The sequence below is a fragment of the Prorops nasuta genome, unplaced genomic scaffold (genome assembly GCF_024137725.1).
Source record: "Prorops nasuta isolate Cenicafe-Biocafe unplaced genomic scaffold, Cenicafe_Pnas_1.2 PNAS00019, whole genome shotgun sequence".
NCBI classification, from domain to species: domain Eukaryota; kingdom Metazoa; phylum Arthropoda; class Insecta; order Hymenoptera; family Bethylidae; genus Prorops; species Prorops nasuta.
In genome coordinates this window covers 2,264,407-2,288,326 of record NW_027116816.1, presented here as the reverse complement: position 1 = coordinate 2,288,326, position 23,920 = coordinate 2,264,407, and the positions used below count along the sequence as shown (strand labels likewise).

Sequence of the window (23,920 nt, the reverse complement as noted above, 5' to 3'; positions counted from 1 at the left end):
CGTTGAGTAGCTCGCAGTCTTTTTCCATCCAGCCTCATCTCTATCGGCTCTCTTTATTTGTCCCGGTTCCCCATCCGTGCCTAGTCAATACTTCAACGGCCGCGGACGGTGAGTTTATTGGCATTTCCTCGGCACGCGGCCACGATTTAATTGTGGACCGAACGTGCTCGACGAGAAGGTTTTGCTCACCAGGAAAAAAATGTCCTTACTAACAACGCTCACTTCCAGTGATCGATAACCGGATGCTCTTTGTTAACAGTGCGGAACCACCGGATATCCATTTTTATTACATTTGTTGTATTATTGTCTTTTCAAGTTTAATTACATATTGACAGATAATGCTATATATATATATGTTTATATATTTAACATCATCAAATTATCACATAGCATTAATGGACCCTTTTTCCCGTAAAGGTCATCGATTCATTTATAAACGTTAACTGAGCCGAATAAAATTATTTTGTAAAAACAAAAATATCTGCTTACGCAATGCACAGATATAACCTTCATATCTAATTCAATATTTTCTTCTTACGTCAATCGGTAAAATCACTGCGACTTTTAAACTTTTATGGAATTCGAATCCTACATATTGGATCAAAATAGAGTTTATCGACGATTACGAGTAATTTGCGCGAGCCAGTTTTAAGGATTTTGATTGAATTTCCATCAAGGAGGAGAGATAGAATCGATCACGATGATTTATTCTAACTCTGTAGGAGTATCGAAGGTGCTGTGAATCAGAAGCTCATACCGATCGTAAAGGTTCAGTTGTATCGCAATCTTAAAGCTACTAAAGATTAAGCTTCTAGTAGAATACTTACACAGGAAATCAAAATTGCAGCTAAATCAAAAATCAATAGCAATATTCCACTCTACACGAAGTAATTTATCAGCGCTTACCTCTTCCAACGTTGAATATTATTAGGTAGTAACATATAGGTATTTTTTATTGGAAATGTGCTATTATTCGCCGATGCAACCTTTCGCGAAACACGCGGATAATAAAAAAGAGGAAATGTGGTCAATAATAAAGTTTAATAATATTAACTATAAGTAGGATGCATTATATTATCATCGGAATTGGGTCAATTTACGTACAAAGCATACAAGCAAAGGTGGTTAATAAACAGACGGACATAATTCTCGATTTACCTGGTCTTTGCCGTTTAGAGATAGCAATATTCGGATTCACGTCGACGTTAGTGTATCGCAAGACCGAATCTAATGTTTCTTGCATGATCTCTCCATTGCAGATTTGAAGACTCGAGGTGCAGCATTACCAAACCGTTTCAGAATCAGAGAGCACAATTCAGCCTCCGTTGCCATGACGACCAGTCTGTGCATTTCATCACCCGCCTGTTAACTATTAATTGTCTTTACAGTCCAGCTGAAAGATATTCAGTTTAATTAGGTGCTTTGTTATAGAAGTGCGAAGAAGACGTTGCTGAAAGAAAAAATGAGCTGGGTAATACCTCACCACACCTTTACTTTATATATTTTTCTCGCTGCGTTGTCCAACGGTCCTGCAATTTTTCAGATCGTTATTATTTATTACCGCCAGCACAAAGCTGCACTACCTGATGCATGTAAACCTGCAGTTTCACCGTGAGAAAACCACCACTTGTATACCAGATCTCTCCTCATGTTGCTCGTAACGCAAAGAAACTTTCCGTTTTTATCTCGCTTTTGTTCCGAGTGCAGCAATACGCTCGCTACAAAAATTGGCGTCATTTTTTACTTCGGTATTTTGGAATTTTCTTGAAATCCTTGGGGACAATTAATTTAGCGAAATGCTGGCGCTTCAGCATCGGTTTTCCGTCGAGCATGAGGGATGCCAGCGTCAAAAACATGATCCACGTTTGCTGGCTTGCGGCAATTCCGTAGGTATACCCAAAGGCTGAGTGGGACTGCGTGGGGACATAGGGGACGTACTTTGTACTCGGGAGCACGTTAAATATATATTTATATGTATGTATGTGTATATATATATAGTATATAGAGTGCTCACACAGAGAGACTACTGGAACGCCTCGTGATAGGCTAAACCGTCCCGTCTACCGCATCCCTAAACACACTTCCGGCCGGGCTTACCCTCGAGTGCGCCTGTGCGTAACCGCTGACCGAGTAACGAAGGGCGAAGGAGAGTATTAATCGAAATGGTACGACGGTATTGGGGATATAGCGAGATGTGTGCATTGAGAAATAGTTGGCCCGTGGTAGGCTTAGGCTTGCACAGCACGGATTTGGCCGTCCCATACATGCCGTGACGTAACGTGTTCGTACAACACCCCCAAGCTCGGTCATCGATCTGTCGACCCTTCACACACCTCCTCATCAAGGAAGACGTACCATTCAGTTCAGTCTACCAGCATCTACCCTCGCTTGATCCAAAAATATATCCAACCTGAATCGTGCTTTTATTTGTACAAAACATATATGATTTTAGTATCCGTATACTCTCTCGTATATAACGTTAATAACTTTTTTTTCCATACCTGCACTATCATTTTATCATCCAAGCGAAAGGAAAACCAAGCGTATCAGATTAGAACTAAAGTAGGAATTCTGCTTTCTAGAAAAAAGTTTTCAACGTGAAAATAATTCGATCGATAAAATTGTTCGTGTACGAAGGAAGAGGATTAAGTGAAATTATAAATGCGACTGTTAGTTACGTTTATCTATACATTAGAATAGTAATGAATGTTTTTCGGGTAGGGAATTTCTTCGTTGGGATGAAAAATTTGTTCGCGAACAAACAAACGTATCCGCTTGCTGTTTACATGAGAGATATGCCAGTATTATTATCTTGATTAAAGGTAGTCGGATGAAATTCGCTTTTGTCGTCCGCATTATTCGCCCCATACGTGTACCTGTTCGACTCCATTATTCGTGGCTTTCCTCCCCTTTGGATACCTCCAAATATGCTAACTAAGCGAAGTGCGAGCCGCTGCTGTGGATTTCGGCATTGCTCCTTGGACCGTCACGTAATTGACTCGGCACCACCTACCTTCAACCCTCCTATCCGACCTTTTGTAAAAGCCCACTCGATTCACCATTTCATCGCACTCTACGGAGAATAGGACGCTACATACGCTTATATATAAAACAGAGAGCTTATAACAAAGGTCATTCCATTATAAGGGATACTTCGTTGCTGTTTGGACTGTACCATCCCTATATCTATTATGAAAATCATCTCTAGTGATACACGTTAATGTACAATGCTAAAAATATCATAAAACCAATACACACGATGTATAGGTGATTTTTAATAAAATGATTATTGCAATTTTTCCAAAGAGACTAGAAAGAGTATTTGTTTAACGAAAACGTATATTAGAGCAGATGTTTAAGAGGGGAAAAGTGTTCTTAGAAATCCTTTATTACCGATCAAGTGATCCAGATACTTGACTCGTACGAGACACCTCCATGAATTCTCAAACAGCCGAAAGCCTCGTAATTCCTTCGGTATCAGATCTCCCTTCAAGAAGACCAGACTTCTCAGAACATGATATGCGGCTAATCTAAAAAATGACTTTAACACACTTATCCGTTCCAGAGCCATGAGTTATGTGTTTCTCGTAATCATGACTTCGTCATCTAAACTTCGCTCAGTTTTCCTTTAAATATATTCCATCCATCGAACGAATGTTCTCGATAAGCCCTCGCTTACTGATACTTTATTAATTCGAAGCTGGTGAAATCGTTAAAAATACAATTGGTACGATTTCTCTGTTTCAAGGCATGATTTGCGCGCCTCGGGCAAACCAAATTATACGAAACTCTGCTATGAAAATTGGAATACCCTGAAGCTGGGCTGTATCATCGATTATATTGGTGGAATAATTCTGAACAAATATATATCTTCTCCGTTGGATTCCGGGAGATTCAATTATTCATGAACTTGTACTATTGCTACAGCTATTTATATTTTATCTTTACGGTATTTTAGAAAAATTATATAAATTATCATAAAAATTAATGTAGAATTAGAGAACCTATGTAAATAACATGGTGTATGATTGCTTGGTAGAATAATTGTGTTGAGCTTTCATTGTTAATAGCCTCCTCGTGTTAGCCCTAAGCGTATAATCCAGGTTTCGTCCTCCGGTGACAGTACCCTTCGATAATGCAACAACAGTAACCAGGTGACCTATGGTGGCATGGGAAATTAGTTTGAAGGCAATTAGTCTGTACACGCCTAAATCCCTTCTGATATGATTGGAAAATGACCTTGTAAAATGTACAAACTTAAGTTCCATCGATGTATACTTAGTCTTCTAGCAGAAATCGGTTCGCTATAAAAGAATGTTAGAAGATTTTTCCAAGTAAACAGATAACTAATAACAAAATGGTTATGCTCATATATGTAGCTATAGTGTCTACAACGAATTTTCGTCGAAGCCTGTATGGGGGTGCGTTTAGCTTAGGCTGAAATTCATCCTCTGGGAAATCAGTTTCGTTTAACGAAATTCGTTGAGTTAAGCAATTGCGGCGGTTGGATAAAACTATTTTCCTAAAAAGTGTAATATGTATTTTGTACGCTTATTGAAAACTCAGCTTCCATTAACTTTTGATCAAATAATTAAGTTCAAAAAGAAATTCTACTTATTGCACTAAATATACGAAACTGTGCATCAAAGTTATACGTTTGATATTCAATAATAATAATTGGAGCTGGCGAAAGACGCTGGAAATAGAAATTGATCGGAATTAAGGGTTGCAGTGAGTTTCAAGTATCTATCGCGAAATCCATGATATCAATTAGATGAGCTTCGTAACTTTGAAATCGGCGGAGGAAGCCACCAAACTTCGTCTTGTAGTTCGTTAAGGAAGTTACTCGCTGGCTCGTATGGCTAGGGATAACCCAACTTGCGTAACGACTCTTAACGCGATGGTCCCCGCATAACGAACGTAAAGCTCTAAAACGAGAAACACGTTTCTCTCAAGATGTTCGCAATTTGTTGCACGCGACACCTGTCATGTGTCACAAAGCTTTACGTACAAGTTTCCCAACATGTTTAGCTAGCAATTTTAATACTTTCCAGCAAATATCGTCTTACCGTTTATGCTTGAACATGAAAACACGGGATTTAACGCTTTCTTTATTTGCTTTACGTATACTCATATTAAGAGGATCGTTAACTAACTACAAATATCTCAAACGATCCATTTAATCGATAAATAGTAATAATAAAAACAGCAACAACAGAAAAATAATAAAAATACTTTTATGTTATCTTAAGCAGTAATTTGTGTGTTGCGTGTATGATAACTTCGAGTTCGAAGTCTGCATTATCGACATTGCCTTCAGTCGGTAACTGAATTCAAGGCAGCATTATTCCATTACCACACACTTTGACTTTTAAAATCATATTTGTACACTGCTCTTTTAATTCTTGAATAATTATCACTAATTTTTTAATTTCGTAAATGGGTAGATACGAAAATCCTAAATATTTATCCGGGGATAGAAGATAAGATCGGAATCACTTTTACTTTCTGTCCATAATAATAGCAGTAGAAGCTTACTCATCCTTTCGCTGGAGGGCGGTTTTCCTGGACCATTACAACATGGCTGCCTAGGACTGGCACCGCCATGGGAATTTTCTTGTCAGTTTTCTAAACATCGTACTTTTTATACATTTTACTAAGCTTTTTTATAATTAGTGCACAGTTCATTATCACAGTATACTCAGAGTCTCGATATGGAATTGAGTTAAAGTTAACAGAGTACTTCCTAAGCGAATTAATGCACAAGAAGTGTGGTGAGTGTTTCAGTTTTCAATGTAATCATAAAATTTCATTCAACACAGATGATTGAGCATTACGTTACAGCATGTGTTTATAGTGTTAATACTTTTTACGGAGTAACTACGCAATTGCATAAACGACTGAATAATTTATATATGATAACTTATGACGGAATGTTTTCGTGACGTTACTTAATGATGCTAGCGAACAAGCGTGCATCTGCAGTCTATTAAGATGTATCGTTTAATCTTTCTCTCGCTCTCTTTGATTTCGTCTTCTTTCCTCCCATGCAACTTTATTAATACATCCTGCAAACACAACACTGCTCTTTCATCCGTTGTAAAAATAACAGAACTATCGATTGAATGTTAAATTAGATTTTAAGGAAATGAACGCAGTATATATCGTCTACTAGTGTTCAGCTTTTGGAAGATTAATATAAATAGTTTATTTTAAAATCTTATTGTTAATGCAAAACTGGAATCGTCAGGTCGTTGACGTGCCATCAGATAAACGAGCGTCGCTATGGTAACCTACTTGCCGGGTCTCGTAGTGCAGTTGTTATCCTCGTGTTGTGACAGCTGAACAAATGAATCGTAGGCGTGAGATTGGCAGGTTTTTTTGCACCAAAATCGCGAATGTTATTTCATTGAGAAGTTATAGATGACTTTTGATGCCTTTTAAAGCTATACTTAAATTTGCCCCTTGACTTTTAAAGCCATTCATATTTAATCTGTTAAAAATTAATCTCATTAATCAAGTGTCAATATCACGACGTGTAGTTTCTTATATCTTTTAAGCGTACTTATCATCTCCTTGAAATTTATGGTTTTCCATTGTTTATTTTCAGAGAGGACTGATCACTTGCTGAATTTGACAAAGTATCCATATAGGTAAGTAAATATGGGAAATTGAATCGCCCTTTTCGGTCTGTATTATATTAATAATATTTAGCAGAGATAGTACGGAATTAAGTTAACTGAAATTTAACCAAATCAATTTATCGAAATTCATATTCTACCGAACCTTATTTTTTGCAAAGTACCAAACCCCTATGACCCTTTATCTTTCATATATTTTTATTCTTGAAATATTAAATGGATAGTTTTTAGTAATAATGAGCTGTTTAATATATTTAAAAGTGACTTATGGAGTAGTAAATATTCGCAGTTTCTCAATGTACAATGAACAAAAATATTTAAAACTGTCTAAACCGTTGTGCTATTTATTATTTTTTACACAAGCTTTCAATTTAATTTCCATAGAGTAAATAAGTATTTGTTTAATTATCTCAAACAATATATTTGTGGCTTGACGCATTCTTCCGTAACACAGTTTAATGTGGTTCTATGAAATCAACTGAGCGCGTAGAATAAAAATATTTTTAAATCACTATAACAAGATTTACAAGCATTTGTTAAATTTAAAATGTAATTTTAAATAATAATCCACACGAAATCCCATTAATAATAACGGTATTTTAATTATAATATTATGTGAATTTTGTTTAATTGACTTACGGAGCTCCCGAAAATATTAAATATAATAGCTCTTTCGTATTCTGTAAAACAAATATCTTTTAATTTTTTTTTTATTCGGCTATAACTACATATTTCAACATTTTTCGAAATAAAACGTATACTATCGATATCTTACTTTGAATTTGAAACAATTATTTTAGGTATTTCAATTGTAATAAATTATCAAGCAATGGCATGATTTCCATATATTGGTCATGTTCAAACACGAAACTTCATACCTTATTAATTTCAAAATAAGTTCGGTAACTTGTATATAATTTCAATCGTACCAATTTGTTTATATAAATATCAATAATAATAGTTTCTAATATCAATTAAATCTGTATATTTTACCATTTTCTTACAACCACTTTAAACAAATGCTGCAAATTGAATGTATGCTGCTTTAATTTCATTACCAAATTATGAGCTCAAATTGTGCTCTGGATAATTACAGGATATGACTAAGATTTTGACCATATAAATTAATACAATTTAGATTCGGTACAATAAAAAAGAGCTAAGAGGGCTGAGCTTAATTGATGTAATGCTTATTATATTATTATGAGTATTAAGAAGGCTAGACGAGCATAAATATCCAAAATATGTAACAAGTTGTTTTATAATTATAAAATTCATTTACCTTAATTACAAATAATATAGCTTAAACAAAGCAAATAATGTAGTTGTATTTACTTCGTTTAATTATACGCATAGTTTAAAATGATTATTTAAAAATTTGCTATTATTTATTTAGCTGAATATAATGTTTATTGCAATACCTCAATTGTGTCAGGAAACACTCATTACTCGTAAAGTTTTTATTTATTAACAGTATATTTAATTTGTGTGTAATTATAAATATTGGAAACACGTTATATTTATTTAATAATATTTCATTAAATAACTAAATTTACTCCAGCTTCCAGTGATGTGATATTCAATCTGGTTAAAATGTTCTGTTTTATGCTATCTGACTAATTATTACAGTTTTAGTTCTGCTGGTTACAGACCTTTAAAATTTTTATTTCGTACATTAGCATATGTTAATGTAATTTCCATATTATTTACAGAAATAATTTTTTAAAAACTAAAGTAAACTGTTTTATCGACACCTAATCTGCTTACCGACCAAAAGTAAGCTCAGCAATCGATCATTTACTCAGTGTCGGTAAGGATCTATCTTACCATGCTCTTACTTATCTTAGCTTGGTAACTTATACTGTACGTACTCCACTTTATCAAATGTCTATAAACAATTTTGTATATTATTTATTCAGTATAATGTTTTGAGTAGGACTAAAGCCATTCTTAAGAAAGAAATGATAGAATCGTATGTTTTCGTCTTAAAATTTATTTCGAATTTTGATTTATATAAATTATAGGCATGTTTTATTTAAAGGAAGCCCTAATTAACCCTTTCAGGGGGATAATTCATATACGTCACTGTGTTTTCTTCATTTTATTCAGTATACTTCGGTCATGCTATGGTATTTTTTATGCAAAGAGAATAATTTTACAGTTGATCTAAGCAAGTAAATACAATTAAGAGGCTATTTTTCTGACAAAAAAATATTAGGCCTCAATTAGAAAAAATAATATTCGTCTAGATATTTTTTCTGCATTTTAGATATCTTTTAACAACATAACATTTTTGCTTCGTTTTATTAAGTTCAATTTTTCAAGCGATAGTAAGAAGCATGAAGTAAATTACATCTACAATCCCTGCTTCCACGTCAAAAACTATGGGTAACACTAAGACATTAACTGATATTTCTCGAATAAAAATAATATCGATCTCAACGAAATCCATTTGAGTAAAACCGTAATAAAATTAAGTTTTGAACAGTAATTAACGAATTTTATAGTTGCCAGCGTTGCAATCCAAACATTGATCGCAAAATCTTAATCAGCGCCCCAAAAAACCACCCCTCCATATTAAATTTTATTGAATTCCTTTCGTTAGATTGACTATGCCCCTAAAAGTGCAAAATAACAGTAGGCGACTTGGTTAAATGCAGTTTATGTAACTGAAGCTGTACATAACTGAATCGTTATTAAACTCACTTCAAGTGTTAAAGGAAAGCGGCTTATATAATATAATCATAAGATGACTGGTAAATAATATACGTATAAAAATATCATAAGAAGAGATAATATTACACCCAGTCACTGTACTACACGCGTTGATGTATATCGAGAAGTACTGAAAGTGAAGGGGTTGGCGTGTCGACTAAAAACAGGAAAAAGGCACTACATTTTTCTTTTGATTAATTACATTTCACGAACACACTCGCGCTTAGCCTGCATAAAGTCAAAGTGGGTTTCGTGGCGGTCCGAAAGGGTGGTGTAGGAAAGCAGAAGTGCTTCTTGTGAAGTGGAGTGACTGGTGAGAAGGTTATGCTGGCACACACGCGAGCAAACTTCCGACCACGCGCGGTTACGTATTATTTTTAATCATTCGATAGTTCAGCCGAATGCCTTCAAAAGCATGACGTTTACCCCCGTCTTCTTGTACACAATTAGCACATTAGCTGCACATAATATACACCCATGCATTAGTATTGACATGCTCGAGTAATGATATTCTTTCTGTCATACCAAATTAAAACCGTATTGTATTTATGACTACAGTAATTGAAAATTTTCAGATAAAAATATTCAAAGTTATATTTATTCTGTACCATACTATTTTCAAGTACTATTAAAATAAATGTTCTTGTTTTCGAACAGACTTTTATCGACCATCTGGAAAAGCTTTTTAGGGACATAATTATGTCTGGCATTTTTTCTGTCCATTTGGTCGTAAATCTTGACTTGTCAAGTGGTCACTATAAGATGTATTGTATTCATACGCGTTGAGGCGTGTGGTCGAGAAATCGTGCAAGGTTAGTAACATGAAATCGATAATCGATCACGCGATTCGGTGGCTCCATTGACGGTAGTTGAATAACTGCCAGAGAAAAGATTCTTGCTGTATGACAGTAATTTTGCATGAAAATTTTCATTATTTTTCGTTACATATTCTCTACTCTTGTCTAACAAATTAAAACGTCCTTCAAAATTCTCCATTTATAGATTCATTCGGGGCAAGTGTACGCATTAGCTTTTTATATAAACAAAAATGAAGAAAAATTGACAGCTGCACCGGCACTAAGTATAACCTCAAAACTGATATATGATATTATTCTTAAATAAATTCTTTACATGAAAAAAAATACCTTGATTTTAATCTCGGTTTAAGCGTGACACTATACTTGCCGTTATAGAAGAAACTATTTTGGAAACGTATAAATTCGATTTTATTGTAAAGAATAAAACCCCGTGGAGAGTGTTATTTTTCTTCATCTAAACTAACTTTCCAGTCAAGAACCTCCGATTTGCTCTTGTTTAACACATCCCTCCCTTACCTCGTTTTAAGAAACGGTGGGTGCGCACACTTACCCGCTGCGCGCAGTTACCCCAAATGACTCTAACGTAGGTGAAAAGAAATAAATAATAATAATGTTTGTCCGTAAATAAATATCCTATTGAAATTCTTGGGAAGAGCCAAAAACTTGCTCTTTATTTTGTCAAGCGAAAGTATAATTGATCGAAAAGAGAGACAAGCGGAAAGGTTTCAAGATATATATGTAAAAAATACACTTTATTGACATGAATGAACAGTACGTATTTTAAAAAGAACTCACCACTTTTTATTTTTGCGAATGATTTTAATAATGTATGTTAATTAATAGTTGAATTTGTCACATGAATTCCATGAGCTGAAAAGTGACCGACCGCAACAGCAGCCAGGTAGCATTACTTTATTTCCGTTCTCTTTTTAGAGATCCCATTCGTTTATTAGACTTGATCCGTACATTGCCCTTTTCCTCTTCAGCGAATTCCCTTGGCTACTGCTATCACTAGAATTTTTCTCGTTGATGTGTCCTGATGTACCTAAATAGAAAAATGTGAACAACCTTAAATCAAAATTTGTGAAAAAAAGATAATATTACATATCGTATATCCATAATTATAAATTTGTCGTGACATGCTATCCGTGTGAATTAGCCTTCTGCAATCTCATCGCCGGTTTTTCGTATTATTTCTAATTAAGCACGAACTCTAAACAGATTTATTTGCTGTTTTTAATTAAAAATAACGTTTATATGAATTAATTGTGTATCGCTGTATGAGTAGTGGAACCAATCACAAAAACTAATCTCTCACCAGTAGAATTGTTTTACATGATAATAAGCAATTTTATCCTGATCTTGGCTCATTTAAGCCTTTAGAGCACCTGTTTTTTCAACGTTCAATTTTATATTTAATAAAGTGCGATTGGACTGTGTTAAAAAATATACGTAGTATTAATTTTTTCAGTGTTCAACTCTGATAAAATTTAACAGAAATATAATTATGTCCACATTTTTGTCCTCTCTGTGGGGTATTTGAAATATGATAGATTGATTGTGCATGACTTTTTTATTGTATTTCGAAATTTATCGTTTGAACGCGTTTTATTTGCCGATGAGAAACAATAATAAATTGAATCGAAAATTTAAAACTTTCCGCGTAAGAAGATTAATTGTAAGGTGGCAGATATATCGATGTAAAGATAAGAATGGGGAGTTATACAAGAATGGAAGCAGACAAAATATTGGTTGGCTGATTTAGATCTTTCAAGGGAATGCCAAGGGATAGGGAGTATCCTTTGGTACAGTAGTAAGTGCCAGAGCTAAATTGTGGTGTAACTACTGCCTGAGGCTGATACTACAGAGCAAAGATGTACCTTCTCCTTCTGGATTTGCCAAGTGGTACCTTCCTTACTCCTCATTCCTACGTCCTCCTTTAACCGTATCCGTCCTACCCCCGCTACACTCCTCCTTCAACTTCGCTTCCCTCTACTTCTTTGCTCTCTTTATTACCTCTTCCTTCAGTTTTTTTAACCTCAGCCCACCCTCGTCATCGTACCACAGTCTTTGCGGCACTGGTTCCTCTTTGCTTTTCTCTTTCCACCTCCTGCACTAATTAATTGAAGGACGCTAGGGAGACGGCAAGCTTGGCACGGTGCCGCTATAAAAAATATTTGCCAAAGTTTGCCCGTTTTTCAAGTACTCTGACGGCTGATTTCCTATTCGGAAATTGTCGGAATATTAATTATACCGTTTCTTTTGATGTTACGCTCCCCTTGAAATTCCAAGAAAATCATTCGATTGTTCTCCACGATTAACTTTGTTATTTCGTCACTGGTGTTTGCTCGCGACTCGTGCCGATCAAAATGCACAAGGTTTGAAGTCTCGCTCACTCACTTCAACATGCTCCGGATGCAAGAACGATGCAGAAAAATCGCTTTTCACGACATAATAATATTGATCCGCAAAGTTAATAACGATAAGTGCTATACTTTTTGATTTGCGTCCACGCAAAAATATGAATTATTTATGAAAGTATTAAGGGGGTAGATGTAACGAGTCCATTGAATTGGAGCGAGGAATAGCACTGGATGGGATCGAGGCTCACGCGGCACTGACACGAAACAATCCGAAAGCAATTTCCCTGGGTGGACTTTACACGCGACGCTATCTAGTCTCGCAGCGCTACAACTAATTGCATTTGTATCGCCTTATAGAGAGCCCCATTGTATTGGCTCGTCTGGCAATGCGATATTCTATTTGATAAAATGATTTATAGCCGGTAAAAGCGACGGTTACCTAATGGCCATGACTCCGCGAACTTTCTGAGGTCGAACGTAATTCGACTGGAATTAAATTCAGCTCCGACTAGGGGATTCGGTCGTCTTCCCTGCAACAGCAGTTTTCCGGGGCTATGGAATCAATTTCGCCAGAGAAACTGCGACGATTACAGGAGAATTCGTATTCCGGCGTGCGCTCTGCTTCAGGGCTCACTTAATGGTCGTCCTTGATATACTATATATGTATACATATGCATTCAGAGAGAGAGAGAGAGAGAGAGAGAGAGAGAGAGAGAGACATATATACGTACATAGATTACTATGCGTTCCCGTATAAAGTATATGAGAGTATCCCTGTGTATATGTATGCGCATGGGGTTGTGGGAGAAAGTATAGAGAGTGCATGCAGCAGCATAGAAAAGGTGGCGTTGGCCTGCGAGAGCCATTATTGTAAACGCTTAAAACATCGCCAGCTAAGACTTAAGCCAAGTGTAAGTGGGTGCACACAAGCCGACGGATTAGCACGCAGTCCGCAAGCCAACGAGCTGTTACCTTTGCTGCTCTTCAACCTTCCTACCCCTCCCCTCCCCTCCACCTCCACCTCCTTCCTCTTCTCTACCTCGACTTCACTCCACTCCTATACCACCACTAGATGTTCTCATTTTAGACGATAGCTGGGCCAAAAAGGCCCTCTAGTCAGCCGGTAAGTGTGGGCATCAATCTTACCGACGACCGTGCCGTTTCTTACCCCTTTTACACCCCCGTCCCTTTCCTTCCTTCCTCCCTTCCCCCTCCCCGCGCACCCTTCCTTCGACCTATTCCGTGCACGTTGCATTCGAGAAACTGTTCAACTATAGCTACGCGCCGGTTGGCTCTCTGGCTGGCTCAACCTCTTCCTACATTGAGAAGAATGTGAAAAAGATTTCTGATTCTTCCAGGTCGACTTTCAATGTTACGCTTTACGGCTTTCGAATCTCTTCTTATCCCCGTTTTCACACTTCCCGCTGTATGAAATTATTTTCCCTTACACCACTGAACTTACAGTCCCATCAATTTTCACAGTAATCATCGGTCCTTAAAGAAGCTTTGAACGGAATAATGCCAGACATTCATTCTCTTTTATTGTCTCGTAAAATGAACAACCAAATAAATATTTACGTAGCGCAATACGCTGCTTGATTTTCTTACGCGTAAACACTGGTTTTTATGTAGGCGTGCTCTATCATATTCGCGTGTGAAAAAAATTGGATTTAGTTTTACGTCAAGTGGAGAGAACGTTTTGTAGTACGTTAACACGAGCGTGACGTGAAATTCTCTTAGTTATTTGTTGCATTTGCATTACCATTTTTTCTCATGAACGTAGATCCGTATAACTTTTTCCTATTTGGCTAATGGTACGTGTCATGCTAATAGCGTCGAAAGTATAATTTTTCAATTCATTTATCCTCTAAAATTATACATACTTCGTTAAATTATTTAGTAGTCAAATTGAGATCGATCATATATTTTTAATCTACATTTATCGAAAATTTATATAAGAGTATATTATAGATTTTCAATGATACAACTTCCATGTCGAATATTATATTGATAAAGTAAAAACCTTCGGAGATGTAATTCTTTTATAGCTTAACTTATGATATCAGTTAATGGAAACTTCTGTAATAGCGCACCTACATCAGAATTGAGAGTGTCGCCGGTCCGTATTTTTAACTTAGCTCTCAGAAAATCAGGGGATAGCGACGAATGATGTCAAATGGGGTTACCCGAAAGAAATAGTGAACCCATATTTGTGCCTTTGCGGTCACCTTTATCGATTGCACATGCACGCCAGAAGTAAGCTGCAGGAGCTTTATTTTATATATAATTCATCTATATATACTATATATTAGAGTGGGATATTTGTAAAGTTCAAGTTCTCTACCTATATACGGTACACTCCATTTATTTTGTCACAAAATCTTGTTGACTGGAAAAATTGTAATTGCAGGTGATGTTAATTATACATAAAACACAACCTTCGAAATAACTTACATCCGCGCATTTCTCTACTATATTCTTTCATAGGAAAGTTAGTTCGTTCCTCGTCACAGCCACCATGGTTACACGGTTACAAGTTATATGATGTAGTGGCAATCATGAGAAGTTTTCACGCGTTATTGGATCCACTGTTCGGTAACTTTTATAACACTATAATGGGGACAGGCTCAAAGATGTAAGACCGACTCGAAAACTTTCCCTAGTTGGAGCTTTATTCGACTAAAGCTAGATACTCGGCATACTTTGATCGATCCTTCGCATAATATTTATTTAAGTTTAACAAAGCAAAATGTTGCGCTTCGAAATATTTTCAGTGCGAGAGACTGGCAAAGGTGATGGAGGATTTAAACTGATCAGTGATAGATCCAAATGTGTGTAGCTGACGTCTGGTACACTACTCTAGGAAAATTGACATTTTTATGGCAGTACGAGTAATACACGAGGTTTTCAATAACACTGTCATACAATTTTCAATTTTCCAAATATATTTTACCCAAGTGGTAGATACTGAGACCGATTCGATCGATGGTACGAAACACGTTTGATGTCATTCGGTGAGTGAGCAATGGGCTTTAATCCCGATTAGGGCATGCAACTGATGCAATGTTTGTAATCCCTTCCGCGGCACGGACGCTAAAGGTAAAGGCTTATAGTGGTCCTAGGATCTCCTTCCATAATAGTATTAGTACGACGCCAGTGCTTACGGCAAAATGCTCTGGGACCATGCAATCAGTGGCACGCGAGAGAGTGCACCCTGTTACCATTGGTGATAAGGACTGCAATCGCTATATACCGACCGACTATCATCCCAGACTCTTACGGTTAAAAAAACCGTTTTACCGGTCTCCACAAATATGTTCGATGAAATCAGGTTCGTTTGATCGCGCTCATTTTTTTTTCCTCGCTTTTTCTACTCCTACTATGTTTGGCTCAACCAACTTTCCTCCGGTGCACCAATTTAAATTTTTAAAGTTCATGATACCTTTCTCGTTCCAAATGTAATATTCTAACCGAAATCTGATTAAACTGATTGATATTAGCTAAAGAAGACCTTTTAGCTCTTTAACTAAATCTCTCAGCTTTATTTTCCCTAATGAATTTACTCTAATGAATTTATTCTCGATCAAAGGAGCTTTTCCATACGGCTAACGATGGTCTCTCCAATTCCACCCCTTTCCTGTTGCGCTTGCCACGATAATCGTACGTTTAGATGCGATTAGAACTTAATGGGCCATTTTTCTAAAGTTTATCGATAAGAGTACCTTTGAGGTTCGTTTGTCCATTTATCAAGATACCGAAAAATCATTTATTAGAGTTTCTTGCGCGGATGCATGATATTTTAATAAAGTCTAAAGGGGGACTCGAGCGAAAGTTTTTTATGAAGTATGTTTTTCTGGCAGTGTGGAAAGGGGAGAAGTATATTATAATATATGTACCTGAGTTTCTCGCGTAAAGGTAGATACTTCGAAAGGATCGTAAAAATAAAGTAAAAGGGAAAGTGTGAGGGATAGATATGGTTTCTTGCAGCACGATAGCCGTCGCGATAAAGCTAGTTTTTATGTAATTAGATTCTTCAGAAGGTCGTAAGGGCAGATCGCTGATACGAGCAGCTATCGTCTTGGTACCGCCATTATTTCACTCTCCTTTTTCTATTCGACCTTAATAGGGTGATTACGATGAGACTGACGACCACTTGTGTCTTTTATATGTACAATTACATCGGACGATATCCCGATATCATGCGTGTCGTTAGAGTTAATAAAGGTGCTGCCGAGCGCTCTTTCGCTCTTCCGAACCTATAACCGTATTATATACTATTTTCCGTACGCGAGCTTCAAAATACCCGGCGGGTATAAATTGCTCGATAGCTTGCCGCGTTTTAATCTTTATTTTTGATTTTCGCATCTAACGCTGAAGAATCAGGTACTTGTGAAATTCGACAATTCTTTTCTTCATCCTCCGTTAATTCGTCCTTGGTATAAGAATTAACAGACGATAGATAAGCAAGAACACGTGTCGCGACATATTGATACTGTTTGTACGAGGTCGCAGACGTGTTAAGACGCGATGACGATACCGTTTATTTATGTTGACAAACGTGCTATCACGCGACGCGATGCTGTTTGGTTGGAAAGTAAACGCGCGACTCTTTTTTTTTCTCCGTTTGTTGTTGCTAAGCTTGCTTCTCTGTTGTGACAGTTATTACCTGTTGAACTATTCACAGAAAAACTTTTTGATGTCGTAATTCAGAAATCGCATCGCAAGCGACATTGCAACACGTTTCCGTGGTGGGTTAGTAGTGTGTACCTATTACTATTTTATCATTACAATTGGGGAATTAAATTTACAAATCGTCAAGATTAATTAATCAAATCTTACTCGCATTTTGAGATATAAGAATTATAATTCGCAAGAATTTGCTTGATTTCGGCGAGGTATCAGTAAAGAAAATTTTTATGCCACGACTCTTGGTCTAATTATTCATGAATGCTACAAAGCCGAGAATACTATTTTATAAAAGTCTCCTTTTTACGGACGAAGTGGAAAGAAGAGTGCCACGGGTCAGTTTAATTAAGAGTTACGGCGACGGGGAAAAATCTAATTCTTGATGTACACTGTACAGAGTTTGTATTATGGCGAGTGAGCGTGAAGAGCTCCACGGTGTTTCTTTTTCTCCGTATTTTGACAACCTATCCACCGAGAGTAATCGCCCCTTGGAATCTAATTACGCGGTCGCTTGTGTGAGAGTGGCAACAATTTTTCTACGTGGTTTGGTACCGAGAGCCATGTACATCGATCAAGCCCGAAAATATCGGTCACGTTCGCTAATTTTTAAAGAACTTTTATTGTCCGACTGTAAAATAGCAGACTTTTTCACTTTCAACATGCTTCTCGGTTTGACCCTCGTTTATTTCGTACTTTGCGAGTCAACTAAAAAGCACGTGAGAAGTTTAATCTGCTAAGCTACATTCGCATTATAATTATCGTGGTTTTATCAGTCGAGTTTTCTCATGCAACCCAGGTAAGGCTAGAGAGAGATTTGAACGGGTTCTTGTAAAATCTCATTTGGTTCATATTTGTGTGTGGTAAGAGAGTACGGTGGCAAGTATCAACGCATGTCGCCAAACAGCGCCACGGCCCTCGTTTGGCTCTTATTAACAACGATAATGACGTAGTAAAGGGAAACGTTACGCTTCGTTCCACTCTCCTCATCACTGTAGCAGCCGCCACTAGTCCCCTTCACGATCATCTGTCGGCAGCTCTTATTCTTTATCTAGGACTTGTCAGTAATAATCTTATACGTTGCTTCGTGCTATTATAGCACTGCGGATTATAACCGGTCGATGGAGGGGCTGCTCTCTCATTCGTTCCTCGAATATATTTTCAACCTTTCCTATATCACCGATCCAAGCGATACACTCGCAACACATACATTTTTATGTTTCTTCCACCTTACTTTCTCTCTCCAATATGAAACAATAAACACGTAGATTATCTATTTGATGAATTGGATGAAATATCGAGATCTCTCAGCGGGGCGTGTTTTTGTAAAAATCGTAAAAACGCCAGAGCGCGGAGCGATTCATTATCCCATCATTACAGACCGCTTAGTCTTGATCTTTCTTAGACTCGATTTCGCGAGAAGGGGTGGTTTGGAATGAGGTGAGGCTTTACAGTAAAGGTGCTGATTGGCCATTGCTCGTGGAGTACGATGGTTCGGCCGGATTAAAGGCTTTCCTTCCGAATTTCATGTCAGTCAGGACCGCGACAGCCAGGATAATCCAGGACTCTGTATTCCTGGCGCGTATATAAAATAAAGATCCGCAGCTGTCGGGTTCTTTTCTCGGGCGCTTAATAACGGTTAATAACAGAGACCAATGTGACGTGAGGCGCTTTTCTCCCACACCTACATACTCCCAGCTCGTTCCTTCTCACACTCACCTACACCAATGGATAAAACCCTTTACGCGTGTTTCCCCTGCACACATACTATGCTATATATATATATATATATATATATATACTCTTGTCGAAAAGAGACAAGCTTTTGCACAGTCTTACCTACGTCCCATAAACTTTTCTAATAACGGAAATATCCTACCTGATAAGTTTATCAACGTCGATGTAAAACTATTATAATATGCGATACGATCGTACTGCAACATAATTAGCGTTGATTATCGAAAAGAGAAAATTAACCTCAAACTTATATATGCCTGCTGTTGTTGGTCGCTTTGTCAAACGCGATAACCGAAAACACATTGTAGTTGAGCTACTAATGGAAAACTAATTTTCAATGCTTCGTTGACAAGTTTCATCCGTCGATCAATTAATAAACGTTAGGTGATGTTCCGATGCTCTTAAAATAAACCAAATTTGGCTGGAAGCAGCAATTAACGATAAGACTTCATGAATCATGCGAAACATCTTTGTTGAGAAAAATTTGCATTTCAAGCTCCGTGAAATATTGACGCGTTGTTCACGCCGGGGCTGTCAGCGCGAAAACAAAAAGCAAATTTTTCCCTCTACCTTTTCACCCGGCTTTTTTTGTCACGTCAGTCACTGGGGGGTGAAGTCGTCGACATCGCGTGACCGAAATTGCGCTTGTCCGACTTGGTCTGTTCCTTTTCCAACGAATTATGATGCGACGACCTCCCCCCCCCCTCTCTCTCTTTCCACCCCTCCCTACCCTCCATAGTCTACCCCATCCACCTTTTCAAATATACTATAAACTTTTCACGCAACTTTTTAACACAATGCTAATAGACTTTTCTAGTCGGTTCCATCAAGCTGCAATTCATCGAACTCCCATTGTGTTCTTTCGTAACGATGGACAAACCAATCGCACGCCAGACCAATTTTCAAGTATTCCTACAAAATCACTTAACCTTTCGACGTTTACACATTGTATCACGATTTTTTTTTACCAACCACATCAAAAAGTCTATTATAGGATCAAGTATTAGAAATTGTCAGGCGAAGCACATATAGTTTTGCCGAGAACCTTCTGTTCTTGTGGAAGCCGTACAAGCGAAATCTCTGGATTAAGCTGTGAGAAAGTGGTTAACTGGCAAGCCTTTTCAAGACGGAAGCTGTGCCATGCCAGGCCAAACTACCGAATGTCAAATAGCGATTTAATCACAGGCCATTGCACGACCAATTATACTCGATACTATAATAATTTAACCGCGTGACGTTAGCTTGCCAGATTTAAACTTGATAACGTCGTACGTACAGTTCCCAGTTTTCACCCTGCAACACAACACTCCAACTATATAGTCGGTGAGAGAATCCCCGAGTGTATGCCAATCCCCAACGGATATTTTATGGCAACGTTATGGCTTACTAATAACGGGTTGCCATTGCGTTTTAGGGCTGTTAATCACATGTATGCTAGCCTCGTGGCACACGTACCCACTACCTGTTTGACGCTGTAAAAACATTTTGCGCTCAGAGACACTTAATTTGCTTCGGACGTTTTTATTATTCCCAGTATAATAGATGAAGCCGATTGAGCGATCTGTCAAAATTTAATTATTTTCCGCACCCATGTGTCGCAGTAGGCTTTCGAGTGAAATCAGGTTTTTCTTTATTACGAGAATACCGGGTTAAATTCGTTCAAGTTGCCGTCTAATAAAATATCCAACTATTGTAGTATATCTTATCCACTGTGAAACTGTTATTGCATAGGTGAATTTTATCGGTTCATAAACAATTCTAGAGACGCTTAACGAAGCAATAAATGCTACATAAAACGGGTAGGTCTCGATAACTATTAACGAGTCACGTTGGTAGAGCTTTAATGGGCAAAGAAGTTTTGTCCCTTGGACTCTTGTACACTGAATGCGTGTCGAGGAAAGTTTTTCACCCTCCTGAGTCATTGCAAAAATAGTCAATTGGATTTACTGTTACCGCTTGACTTGATTCGATAAAAATTCTTCTGCAGTCAATATAGTATTACTAAATTGTTTATGTACGTGTACAATTATTTTTGTTGGCCCAAATTCGCATAAGAGACTAAGCGCGGTAGAGTCTTGTGTTGAGGAGTATCGTGACATTGATTAAAGCAACCATATTAAAAATTTACGTTCGAGAGCTGACTCTCAGTCACAATTTATCGGGACGTAAACAATTTTGTCGAATGTAGAGGGTTAAATCCAAGGCACAACAGTGAATCTGGTAAGAGTGATTCATGGGAATGTGGATGCACCGTAGTTTTAGTGCAGTGAAGGATAGGGAACCATCAAGTTTTTGTAAAATGTGGGCGCGAAAAAGGAAAAAAAGGATGTGCGACGAGCTATCAAACAGAAAAAGAAGTGATCTTCCTGCAGAACAATTTATTTTCCATTCGAAAGGGACGATATGGAAAATTCAAAACGTCACGTTGCATCTTTTGGGGGCAAAAGGATTTATCGAATGTGTGAGATACCAAACCTCACCGAATGCGGTAAATAGAATACCACTGCTGTGATCGATTTTGAAGTTTATTAAACATACCTTTAAACCTACTCTGACTGAATCCTTGAGTTCTTTCTCGGAATACTCGTCCTCTCAACACAAAGCATCACATTCATCATTATAGGCACTATATCTGCAAGGGAGCCAAAGCTTTTATCTTCTTACGATAAATTTCATTCAGAAATAAAATTCGGGTCATGATTCTTTTATAGTGAATTTTTAAAAAGAATTGCGTTGGCTTATATCGTAAATATAGTTTATAGATTTATATAACGCTGTCAATTTCACGAATACTGCGCCTCGTAGTGCGGTACACGATAAATGAAAAACTTTTAATAATTACAAATTGCGGCTTTTATATACCTATAACTGGCAAAATATTGATTAGAGTACTAATCAGGCAAGCTTTATCAGCAATCACATGGATACATGGACAGTTTAGTGATATCATTAGGTTCATTAGCAACCACCGTCCGATGTGTACGTCAATCTAATTAATCAATATCCTCCAGCTCATTCTATGCAAAGGGATTAAGATGATCCCTTCAAATGCAATCTCTAGTGGCATGATCAACATTAATGTAGTTAAGTGATAAGTAAAATTTATAGGGATGACCGTGTTCGCACGCAATCCTTTTTTTAAAATAAAAATTTCGATTACGATCGAAAAGAACTACGTTGATATTTATTTTAAAAAATAAGATGATTGGCAGAATGCAAAAACCCTTGTTTATTTTGTTATTGTCTCTTCAAATATAGTACGTGTTTTAATTTAAAAAAAGCATTTGCCAATTTAATATTTTCCACTTTTACTCTGATTCAATCATTTGAGAGAATAAGCTTTACAAAAGTCTGACAGGACTCTATATTTATATAATGTATAATCTTAATAAGTTTATTTGACTCATAAAGATCATTAACTCAGAATGATAAAAAGGTATGATTAAATAATGAAGTGGTAACGATGGCGCGTAGGCACATTTTTTCACTCCGGATAGCTATACTCCGAGGATTCGTTTTACGACATTGTAAGTTGTGTCCTGTGGCGTACCCATCCCTAAAATGCTATATTTCCATATTGTACCTGGACGCGAAGCCACCAATACACCTGCAGGGACTGGTAGGGTCCTCGTGCGGCTTTATATTTTGCTCTCTTCACGCGTGACGTCATCACCGAAATACGTGAGCCGCGTCCGAAATTGCAGGGCAACATGTAAAGCTCTGGAAAAGCGTAGCATCAACGAGCGCATGGAAAGTTACCCTTAAGCCACGAAGGTATCTCATTCCAAGAGAGCCCCCAAGGCAGTCCTATTCCTTGGCAAATAAATTTTTGCGGATCGCAACTGAACGACGTTTCATCCGGCCTTTTAAGCGATTCTCAGAATTTCTATTCTATCGACAGTCGCGCTTTACGAAAAAGCAACTATATCCCTATTAGGTGACTCTTTCTATTAGTCACCGACCAAGGTACACCGAGTTTCTTTTTTTCGCCATGATGCGTGACGCGTTAGCTTATTTCAGAGCAAATAAGCGTCAGAATTTTATTAATGCAGCTGATAAAGTGGTTTTAATTTAAAGGGAAGTTTCAACGGAATTTAGTAAGTTATAAAATGTCTAAAGTCTAATGAAAAAGTGTAATAGAGAAAGCGTCGATGAAGCCCGAGTGAAACGGATGGGTTTTAATATCGCGAGCTGTGGGTACTTGGGGGTACGAGAAACGTGGACTTGCTAAGCCTTACAGATTGTGGGTTCGAGACTCGGTCGAGTAAATCATGGCGTCACACGAGCAGAGTTTGCGCTTTAGGATGTGCCAGGACCCAGCTGCCGTGCTGCTGGCAGGATCATCCCGAGGGATTAGTGATACTTCAATAAACTCCGAAGGCGTCGGGACGCGCGAGGTCTTCTCCCTCCCCGCTTCACCTCGCCACAACTAAACTCGCTCCACCTCGACTCTCTGCTCCGAGCTTTTACCAACGATTGCGCGCTATTATAAGAAATTGTCCAACATCATAAAACCTCGATTTTCCTTCGCTTGCTCACGGTCCAATTCGTCTTTAATTATTGCGCTGCGAAACAAAGATATAGTACACGCTATAGTTGATTCTTGTGCATTAAAAAGCGTACGTTAATTCGTGGAACGTATTGTGCGATACTAGTGGATGTATAACGCGTAGCTATAATGATCATGTACGCAGGATATACTGAAATTAACAAGTCAAATTACACGACAAAAATTATCAGAGAGTTCCAAAAAGGAGATCTGCCATCCCTAAAACTTTCCATTGCTCCTACACTAATAGTGTGCACATGTATATTCCAGTAGATGACAGTCGATATCTGAAAATTGTTTGTCTGGACACACTTTTTTTTTTTATAATTTCAGTAGCATATAGTATCCTAATAAGCCAAAGTGTTATTAAATGTCAGATAGATAGTATAACGTACTGCACGTCAGTCGGAGAAA

General features: G+C 37.4%; 1 protein-coding gene across 4 annotated transcripts in view; it reads left to right on the top strand.

The window, feature by feature from the left end:
• The first annotated feature begins 5,607 nt into the window (after positions 1–5,607).
• Lar (tyrosine-protein phosphatase Lar) overlaps positions 5,608–23,920 on the top strand; it is a 210,652-nt gene continuing 192,339 nt past the window's right edge. For all 4 annotated transcript variants that reach the window (XM_066739193.1, XM_066739192.1, XM_066739191.1 and 1 more), the window contains exons 1-2: positions 5,608–5,774; positions 6,611–6,653. The gene's annotated coding sequence lies outside the window, so the exon portion shown is untranslated. The remainder of the gene's footprint in view (positions 5,775–6,610; positions 6,654–23,920) is intronic.